The sequence below is a fragment of the Syngnathus acus genome, chromosome 14 (genome assembly GCF_901709675.1).
Source record: "Syngnathus acus chromosome 14, fSynAcu1.2, whole genome shotgun sequence".
Lineage (NCBI taxonomy): Eukaryota > Metazoa > Chordata > Actinopteri > Syngnathiformes > Syngnathidae > Syngnathus > Syngnathus acus.
Genome location: NC_051099.1, coordinates 2,087,515 through 2,098,561, shown reverse-complemented (window position 1 = coordinate 2,098,561; position 11,047 = coordinate 2,087,515). Strand labels below are relative to the sequence as shown.

Sequence of the window (11,047 nt, the reverse complement as noted above, 5' to 3'; positions counted from 1 at the left end):
CTTGAATGCATCATAAAGCGCTCCCCACTAGGCCTTTGACACTTTATGATGGACAGAGGCAACCAGATCATCTACAAAAAAGGAGCATAATCCGTCACAAGTTTTCGACAACGTTTTTTTTTTTTATAATTGCCTAAAAGGATTGGATAAAAGAGAAGTTCCACATGTGATAAGATAAAAAAAAAAAAAAAAACTCTTACATCACCAGAGACCAATACGGCCATTATTTTTAGTACACAGCTTCTAATTTCCCCAGAATGTTTTATATTGTGTAACCTCTTCTTGGAACTGTGTTTACAGAATAGTTACTATTGCCGGGAAATTACCGTTTGATTTTGAGGTGCTGATAAGAATTGCTCTCCGCAAAAGGGACACTTTGACACTTGAATAGAGCGCCTACTGTATCATGCTTGCAGTGTTACCAAACTGAGGAATGAATGAACACAAACCTCTTTTAAGACCAAACAAAAGAGACTAGAGGCCGTTTCAACAAACAAGAAAGCCTTTTTATAAACTGGCCATTTCGTTGAGTGCACCAACACAATCTGGTCTAACTGTATTGTATAATACTGTACACATTTAAGTTATTATCGTGCTTGTTGGAAGTAGTCACTTATAGTTGAGGGAAAATGACCTTCCATTATCTGCATGAGTGTATTATACTGCCCCTATGTGGCCAAAAGGCGCACATCAGAAAGAGCCAGGAGTTCATCACTTTTTAGTTTATGTTCAATTTAATCATAGACTGTTTTTGTCAGCTTAAACACAATAGAGTGGAAGTCAAGTCAAATATTATACAGCACTATTTTATTCTATCCTATTCTAAATGTTTTTATCCATTTAATAGATGAACAACAGATTTAAATATCATTCGATGTTTTTTGAATTATCGGGAAAATCAAATGTATTCTTATTAAAGTCCCCGAGTATTGCATCTTGTTCGAGGAGTAATTTCCTGGAGGATGGAAACTTGCATTCGAGTGTGCAAAGTATACATACTTCATGTTGCGGCTGTAATGGACTGGTTTGAACAGAGGAGGGCGCTGATGCAATAGACCAACATATGTAATGCAATATGAGTGTGAGATAGGACAGAGAGAAAATAGATGGGATAGATATTTTTGCTAAATTTGCCAGGGTTAAAAACTCTTTTCTTCAGTGTGTCAAATTCATAAAATGTGTATTTTCACTTTGCAGGGACTTGATAATATGTGAGTGTCACAAGACAGACACCAAACTGGTTCCTCATTGTGCCATCTTTTTATGAGTGAACGTGTTAAAAGGTTGACAGATCAGGTTCCGCTGTTTTGTCAAGGCCGCCAAAGCCCACAATGACTTTTTTTCACTCCACATTGTATCCAATCCACTTCAGCGATATCTGATCGACTGTCCTCGACTCTCTTGCTCTCTGTTAAGTCGTGTCATTCACACATTATCCATCATATCCTGCTGCCTTAATCAATATTTACGCACTGACAGTGTCCAGCCACAACACGCACGATGAATGCAACACTTGTGTGCCAGACAGAGTCGACACGAAAGCTAAGAAACAACCCAAGTGTCAAATGAAAAGACTCTTTTTCATTAACGCTGTGGTCTCAAAGTCATAAGGGGACATTTTCAGACACAGGCGCCACAAAAAGGCTCACAATGGATTCTTAATGCCACACACACACGCACACACACACACACATCCCCTTTGTCTCATTTGTGGGATATATATATATATTTTTTTTTTTTGCCATGTCGTCCATTTTCCGGCACTAAGAATTGGGTTTTAAAAAAAATAAAATAAAAAAAAATAAATGCCGATTTTTACGACCTGTCGAAAAGTAACCCCTCTGGTCGCCGGTGTGTGTGTGTGTGTGTGTGTGTGTGTGACAAAAGTTTCCACGCACGACTTTAACACACACATATATACTTGTAATTAGCTTCCATGCCTTTGGCGTTAACACTTGCGGTTGACATATGACCCCTGAAACTGCGCCCATCAAGTTGATGTGAAATATGAAGTGTTGCGACATGAAGAAAGCCGCGCCGCAGGCTTTGAAGCGAAATCCTCGCTTCCCCTCTGAGGTTCTCTGCGAGAAATGGGATAGGCCTAATAAGTTCCTAATTTATTGAAGCCAACACAAACACCCACGAGGTCGAGGCCCATGAGGGGTGAGTTATCACACTTTGGAATAATGCCTTATGTGTGAAAGTGTGTCATGCAGTGATTTGTAAAGTGAGCCATGTCGCTCAAAGTTGTTGTGTCCAAAGCCACAAATCATCTTTAAAAGCCTGCAATACAAATTTGAACTTTAATTGGTGACAACACCTCATTATCATTATCTACTTAATTAGACCTTTCATGCAGGGAACTTATGTAATTAGCGCATGTGGAGAAGTGGGACTCGTCGTCATTTATCAAAAGTACTGTAGAACGGGTTTTTTGAGTCAAATGTTTCTAGCCTTGCTTCAAGCTGTTTGGATAGTGTCTTTCTATTGTTGTATACGCTTGGGATGGGAATGTGAATGCGCAAGCCGAGATTCAAACCAAAAGCCTCAGAACTGAGGTGGACATGCTAATTGCAAGGCCTTAAAGTAAAAAAATTAATGTTAATTAAAATTCAATGCTCTTTGAACAATGCCAAGAGGAATTTGAATTCTTTTTTTAATTATGACATTACAGTATTTTTTTTTTTTTTAACAAAGGATTAACTTAATAAAAATACACATTACAACAATTTTTGGATGGAACGGATTAACAGCATTTCCATTTATTTCAATGGGGAAAGATGATTTGATGTACGACACGTGTTTTAAGCTACAAACATAGTCAAGGCACTACTGTATTATTTGTGGCACTTTTGAAGGACACCAAGCGAGAAACCACATGTGAGGGTGCAAAAAAAAAAAAAAAAAAGAACTGTAGTTTAAATTGAACAATTTCATTTGGTTTATTCACAGCGCAGCAGCAGGTGGCCAGTGGTACTCTTGGACCTCGCGCAAAAACAAGACAGTAAGTGTCTTTCAGCAGCGCCGTCAGAGCTTGTTAAAGCAAGCGCGGGCGAAGATAAGAGGGCCAGTTGGAGTGAGCTGAAGGCCAGAGGAACATCCCCTTCCAATTAAGCAGCATTAGCTCTGACCTTGTTTAAAGGGAAACATTCCCCCATGTCACCAGAGTGTCTGCAGGAGGTGGAGAGGCCGCCTCGACGCCATTATTGACTCTGTCTGCTCAATTACAGCCTGTCACGGCCGTCTTCTCCGAGCCTTTGTGCATGATTACTATTTCTTCTCTATTGCTGCTGTTGAAGTGCAATAAGAGTGATCACAAAGCAGCCAAGGCAAAAGTTGCACACTGAATATACTAATTGATAATTCAATATAATAAAACAAAGTTATTGCATAGTGAAGCTCTAAAAATTATTCAAAAGATACTTAAAAGGGAATAACCTTTTTTTTTTTACATTAAAAGTCACAGAATGGCTTGTGTGACACTTTGCGTTCCATTGTACAATATTTGCATGGTTAGTTTTTCTTGTTGACTAACTAGCAAATAAATACAAAAACGTTACTCAATGTTTGACATCCTGGAGGTCGAAACAAAAATGGACTCGTGAGTAATTGGTATGTCAACTCCCAACCCTTAAGCATGTGCCAATTATTATTTAATGCAATGTAGTGTTTCTGGTACTGCCAAAGTGTGAGTTGAGCTGTCAGGTAAGTACGTTAAAAAAAAAAAAAAAAAACCATCCCCAAGAGGGAGCGCAAACACACCTGAAGCTTTTCTCAAAGTATTTATCTATTTAATTATGTGTCATTTAAAGTAATTAGACCTCAAGTGCTGCTCCTGCACATTTGTATGAATAAGCAATTAAACATGTGCTTATTTCAACCAAGAGTCAGTTTGAACAGTGATAGCTCATACCGAGTCAACACAAGCTTGATAATTTTATGTGTTTCTCTCCAGGGAATCCAAGCATCGGAACCTAACTCTCGTTAACTCCTGGGGATAGCAAAAGCGCCAACGATGAACTGACTGGGGTGCCAAATTCCATACAGAAAAACACAGTGAGAGTGTCGTGTATTATTATTTTTTTGTTTCGGAGGGGTGCCACGCATAGGTCAGCGTGTTCCCGAACCCTTAAATCACCTGAGTGGTGTAATTAGCGCTCTCTGGGACATCTCGCAACCCTCTAATGCCCAGGGGGCTCCACAGAGGCGCCGCTTGTTACGAAAGAATTCCCAAAGAGGGAGTCAGTTGGCGAGAGGGCCGGGAGGAAGCCGAGAGGAGGGCGGAGCCAGGCAACCAGGCAGTTGGGCTGCCCCGCGGCAATTTGGAGGTTAATCTTCCGTGCTGCTGACAAAGCAATACTGAGCCAGCGTAAAAGAGACCACTGGGGAGGGACGCTCCTCTAAAGTTGACCCTCTGTTGTTTGCCTTTCGAAAACAACAGCGAGAAAAAAGAAGAAGAAGGAATATTGTCTCGTAAAATTGGAATTGGTTTGCCATCCCATAATATCACAAATGTGCTCATGTGACATGATAAACAAGTGGTGCCTTGGGGAAGATTTATAAATATCACATAGCTTAGCTTTTCACTGCTAAACTGGTCACATTTTTTTATCCTCAGCATGGAAGGACTATATTAGTGCCGCACTGATGAGCTGAAGTTGAGCTATCTCAATGAACAGTATCTTATACTGCCCCAAGGTGGCCAAGGCAGGCACACAAGAAAGGCATTGAACTGCAAGTTGATTCTTGTTTGTGATGTTCTCTCTCTTACAAAAACTTGATCCCTCATATTTTTTTCTCCTAAATAACTTGTCTAAAAATAATTGTAAAATGTGGAAAAAGTAGACTTCAATTAACATCCTTAGCAAACTTTGCGAGGGGGGAAAAAATGACAGTGCTCAGTCAGCAGCTTGATCCTGACAGCAAGCAAATAATGATTTATAATATGTCAGGTGGCCTCCAGTCAGCATCAAGTGTACAAGCGCCAATTATGTTTTCCAACTGATAAAGCGCAACAGATAAGTGGCACTCTTTATACCAAGCTAGTAAGGACATTTTAATTGTGATTTATGAGATGGATATACTACACAGCATAATGATAGTTCATGTGGGTTGGGGTGAACATGGTGAACACACAAATAGGCCTGAGAAAAAAAAGTGACATTTTTTTTCACAGTAGGTTGCATTTGTCAGAAATGTCGTATTAGGCAGCTAATTCAACTGAAATGTCACATTGTATCGTTTTATTTGGCTCACTTTGAAAAATTTTAATAAAAAAAAAAAAAAAAGTCCTTCCAGTTAAATAAGTTGTAATGAAGAACCGAGATGTTCTCCAGGGAAATCCACTAGATCTATCTACTTTCTGATTTGTAAAATAATCTGCAGTATGTAAAAAGCAAAATGTAATAATTCCTATATTTTGCAGTTGCATGCGACATTCTGACGCAGCGAACGGCTTGCATCGAATTAGTTTTCAGGCAGTATAACCACAGTCAGTCACCCTTGTACTTACTAATTATCATTTGATTGATTATCATATTCATGGGCTAGAATGTTCAAGTGTAATCATGATTTTAGCACAGCATTAGCATAGATTAGTGACAGTTTACGGCGCCTCCAAGAATGAAAACCGTTTGCTTGGCTGACTAATCATGCAGATACAATTTGATGTGAGGCATGACAGCATTGCATGCGTTGCACTTCCCACTAGAAATGTGTCATCTTCCCTTTGTGGCCTCTTTCAAGAGGTTTGGCTGCGTCAAGGACCAAATTCCAATCCGATTTCCATCCAGCCCGACACCACAGACAGTCAATGCCACCCATGCAAACAGATGATTGACAGTTATTTTCCAATTGTTATAGGACTATAAACACATCCACTAACTAATTACCCCCCAATTAAAAGATGAGACCACCCTAAAAGTTTGAATAAATGATGGTAGTGTTGTGAACCTCGATGTGTTTTTCGGATGAAATGTTAGCCTGGTTATTTTTAAGAGATTGTTTCCTGACACGCAGCAACCCTTGAGGCATGTTTGTCTTTTTGCTTTTGTCCTCTGCTTTTTCAAGGACACTTTTTTCGATTGGAATATTACGACGTAGCTCATTAAAAATGACACCTCCCCTGTTTTCGTAAAATACAATTGTTACCTAGCTCATATTAAGAGATCCTTCTAAAATTGTGATTTTTTTTCCCCTTTAAAATGGTGGTTTTATTCTATTGCTGAATTATTTGGAATGCTTTTCCAGTTATTTTTAGGCTGGGTATGAGCATTCTTCTTATCTGAGTGGCCATGTCAATGTGTTTTCATGGTGAAACATCCAGCGAGTTATTTTTAGGAAGGGCTTCTGCATCAGCGTGACAAACATCAGGCACGATGGCATTCCTCTGCTCATTTTCCTGCCATCCTCGGCCTTTTCACGGTACGCAACACAAGCTCGACTAAGGTTTGACAGGGCTCCCTGTCGTTTGTGGAGGTAATTACCTGTCGACATGGCACACAACAAAGCAATCAGGGAGGGACTCCGTCTAGACTCAACGTCTCGCTCCGACTTTTCTGCATCCCTGTTCTGCGTTTTATTGTCTGACCTGTTGTGTGACCTGACAAAGAGTCAACTTGAAAGGCAACAGATGACACCGATTGTCCTCCAGCTCATGAATTTGTCGCCCGTTTGACCTTTTTAGACAATTGGGCTGGGAAGTCGTGAAGTACAAATAGGTTGAGCTTATCCAATGGCACAACTTGCCAAACACAAATAGAAAATGAGAACACTCACAATTCGCACACAGATGTTCACACGTCGACTTTTCGTCCAAGTCGAGCCACATGTCACTCACTAGGCCACGCCCCTTAAAGGCACAAGATTATATTGTAACTTGGCCGTCTGGCGGAAATCCCCTAATATGGTCAAATTCGATTTTTTTTAATCACAAATTAATGCTCTTCGTCTATTTTTACACGATACTTAAAGTGGTGAGAAAAAAAAGCGTAACCACATATCGAGCGACCTGAAAAGTTTCATAAAACGTGGCGGCGACAAACAAGCAAAGAGACAGCTAGTCTGACTCGCTGTAATGGCCTCGCTTTGAAGTGGTCAAGATAGCGCTTGTAATCAACTTAATTGATTGTAACAAGGCACTGGAGAGGGGGACGGGGAGTGCCGTAGGGTCCTTTTTAGGGAACCGCTGGTACTCGAGCAGAGTAGTAATTCAACATAATGCCAGCCATTACCGCAAAGACAAACAACGTCAGTCATGTTTGAGGCGAGCAGGCAGATGGCCAGTGCGCAGAAACGCCGCCACAAGGGAAGTAAACAGCCTTTAAGTGCTTCTCAAACACAATTTTGTTTATGTGCAATTTAAATGAAGTCAACCTCAAGCGGAGCTCAGGAAGTTATTAAATACACGCACGCCGCTTATCTCATTGTAATAGCAGACACGACAAAAGCGACACAATGTATTCAATTGATTCAATTGGGACCTTTTCACCATCTCTTTCTTGTCTTTTTATCTGCAGTTCAGAAAACATCGTGGCTGGAATTATAGTCAAAAGCCATCCACAAACACAACAAACGATAAATACAGAGACTCTGCGTTTCTGGCACATCATTTGTCCAATGAACAACCCCAGGCTTTTAAGTTGCAAAGGGAAAGAAATGAAGTTTAGAAGGGAGATTTTTCAAATGTCCAAAGAAACACTTGGAAAAAAACCCAGAGATTATTTTACGTTTTTTTCATTTTTTTTTTTTCAAGGAAAATGTGTCTCTTTTTGCATGATTTGGGAGGAATTCTCCGAAATTTGCAGCCCTACAGGTATTTTCCAAACTAGCTTCCTGGTTCCTTACCCTTGAAGAGTAAAATTCAATGTGCCACTGGAACCAACGAGTCAAGGAAGCGTTTATTGTCGTTCACACCGGTGTGATAAGGTTTTGTGTCAGTGCGAATAGTTATAGAATTCAAGTCATATTGTAATGTCAAGGTAAACATTTTAAAGGCATATTGCCATCAGTTCTTGATCATTTTGTCATTCTCACATAGAACTGGAGCAAGATCTTTTGGGGACTGTTTTTGCAATACAAACAAATCATTTGTAAAAGAAAGCAGGCCACAAAGCAAGATCGCCAATCCTTCACCAATATTTATGAGGACTATTAACTCTCTCTCTCTGCCTCTTCCTGCACTGAGGTGATGCAAATAAATTAAACCGGCATCTCAGTAATTGCCAAGCCACCAATCAGTCTGTTACCAGTCCGCTGTTGTTGCACTTCAAAGTGCCCAGGCAAGACGGCTGTGACCTCAGCAGAGGGACGGGTCAGTGCAAAGGCGGCAGTGAGGTCATAACAAAGATCACCGGGATTGTGTGTTTGCGCCAGAGCTCGCTTTCTAACCTGTGACCCTGCATCTTGCCCTCAATAAAGTCGGCCGGAGTCTTGATTCATGACTCTGCTTTTATGCGCCCATATTAACCTTTATGTGTCTTTGTGGTGTCCAATCTGGCACGCGTGTGCCTTTTTCCAACTTTAATGAGGGAAAACACAACATATGTGGGTTAGCAAGTATCCGAGACCATTGTGCATAGTTGGATCTGACAAGAGCCTCCCCAAGTGTGAAAGGAAACAGTCAATGTTTCATAATCTAAGCGGATGGATTCTTTCCACAAAAATCATCTCACAGACATGTTAAGACACCTGGGAACTCTTTTAAATTATGGAGAAAAAAAAATGTAAACTATGTCTCGTTTTCATGAAGTAGCTCGAGGATGTTGTGGTTAGCTTGAAGAATGACATCCCACCCTTCCCTTCTTATTATATTTGTAATGGGCTGTCATTTGAATGATGTGGGGAAAATAATGATTAAAAGTGGTGGATTTTTCCATTCATCAGTTGCTTGAAATCCTCCCAGCGTTCATCTTCACATCATCACGTGCAATAACGTGAGGCAAACACTTTCACACGCCAGCACATAAAAAACAATTATAGCATTTCAAAGGCCTCCATAATGGCCCTGTATGTTAAGTTGTATGTCAAGTTATGCATGCGCTCGTCTCTCACTCAATTTGTGACGCACCGCTGCTCTCAATTCTATTGTTTGTAAGGGAGGTGTCACACTGGATCGGAAATCCAGCTCAACCTGTATTAAAAAACAAAACAATTCTCCCCATAAAGTGACAATTGAAATTTTCCAATGGAGCATTTAATTTTCCGTTGTAATCGTGACAAAAAATCGTCATGCCACATTTGCATCATCAAAATTGTTTTGACATTCCAAACCTGCTTTCTATTTTTGTAATATTAGTCCATCAATAATCAGTAATGCCTGGATATGATTGAGAGTTTACTCCTCCGCCACTGCTGCAACTACAACAACTAATTTCGCAATCAAACACAAACACACACACACCTCTTGTAGTCTAATTATAGCAGGGAATTGTCAAGCCAATTGGAGGAGGTATAGAACATGTTTCTTGTCTTTGTTAAACAACAGTACAAAACAGTGCTGCTGTACCTAATGAATTGTCCTGCGAGTGTGTCCGCTCTTGAAAGGAATGAATGGAAAAGATGACAGGTTGTGAGGTTATTGCATTTCTTCAAAGTCAAATATGTCAGCCACAATTGACAAGGAGTCCTTGACACAAATTTTTGCCTTGTTTCTCTCGACGGTGACTTAACCTACCGCCCCCAAAAAAACAAGCTCGCCAGCTGGCTAGATGTTGTAACGCAGGCCGGGGGCGTTGAGCCAAGCGCCTCCTTCTCTTGTTATTAGCAAAATGGGCTTCAATCATTCATGTTGCTGAAAAGACCTGTCTGTACTTTTTAACAGCTAATTGGCCATGGCGCCATTGTAGCCTCCAAGGTAGTTATTTGTGTGCATTAGGAGAAGGCTCCGAGGGCTTGGGAAGCTCAGAGAGAGTGAGCAAGGAGCGAAAGTACAATTATAGTGACGGTGCGTTAAGGTACGTTTTGTTTGGATGACCACGGCAGCTTACTAAAAAAAAACAATGATCAATCATTGACTTAGCTTTTATTACGATGAGCTCACTCTGAAGCCATCACGACTGACTTGACTTTGAATTGAAGCTAGCTTGACAGCACGATATTCAATTTGCAGCTCTCGTGCACCGGCGCACCCAAAAAGAGTACTCATCCCTTCATCACCAGAAATGTGGGTGGCGGTGACGTATTGTCCAATTACACCAAAGACAAAATAAGTTTGTTTTTGCAAGAGTTGGGAATAAACAACAAAGGCAAGAAAAAAAGAGTCTGCATTAATTGAAATGAGATGGGAACAAAATGTGAAAATGTTTGAAATGGGTTGGATGAGCAATCGGAACGGGATACCACCATTGCCATTAAACAGACCACCATGGATGTCATCAACAACATGAACCCGCAGTATAATGACAGAATGCAATCTTTGGATTGTTTTCGAATGCTGACAAATAAAGGTCAATAAATCAAACCCGATTGCGCCGAGGCCGGGCTATGACATCTGCCACACGAATGCTTTTCACTTGTCTTTTTTTATCTTCTCGTATTGGTCGCAAGCTTACCTTCTTGGTGCTTGGGAGGAGAACAACGGCGTGCATCTGCTCATGTTCATAAGTGCTTCCTTTTTTTCCACCTCAGTCACCTAGGATGACATGCCAGAGATAAGAAAGAAAAAAAAAATGCTAACACGGCTGCCAATTTTGACACACTTTTTCACTCGAGTCTCGAGAGAGCAAGTCGGAAACACGAAACCAGTCTGTCTGTTGACTTTGCCACAGTGCGGTTAACTGGTGAAATATGGAAATTGTGACAAATTCTGGCAGTGACAGGTACAACACAAAGGGATGTTTGTGAGAAGACTGAACTGTTGCCCAAATGATGGCTCGTATCTCAGTTGTTGTCAAAAGGCATCGCCAGTGCGTTGGCACCGCCGGGCGTCCTAATGGAAATGTAAATAGTGTGCAAGCGCGGCACAGGCTGCTGATTATCCCGAGCGAACATTCCACCACTTCAAAGTCCCTGCTGTAATTACAAAGCTCCGAGGTGTGCCCGACCCGCA

The 11,047-nt window shown here is 40.9% G+C and overlaps 1 long non-coding RNA gene across 2 annotated transcripts in view; it reads right to left on the bottom strand.

The window, feature by feature from the left end:
* Nucleotides 1-11,047, bottom strand: part of LOC119133797 — a 36,642-nt gene continuing 25,595 nt past the window's right edge. For both annotated transcript variants that reach the window (XR_005100192.1, XR_005100193.1), the window contains exons 4-5: nucleotides 10,551-10,630; nucleotides 1-71 (exon numbers count right to left, since the gene is read on the bottom strand). This is a non-coding gene — a long non-coding RNA (uncharacterized LOC119133797). The remainder of the gene's footprint in view (nucleotides 72-10,550; nucleotides 10,631-11,047) is intronic.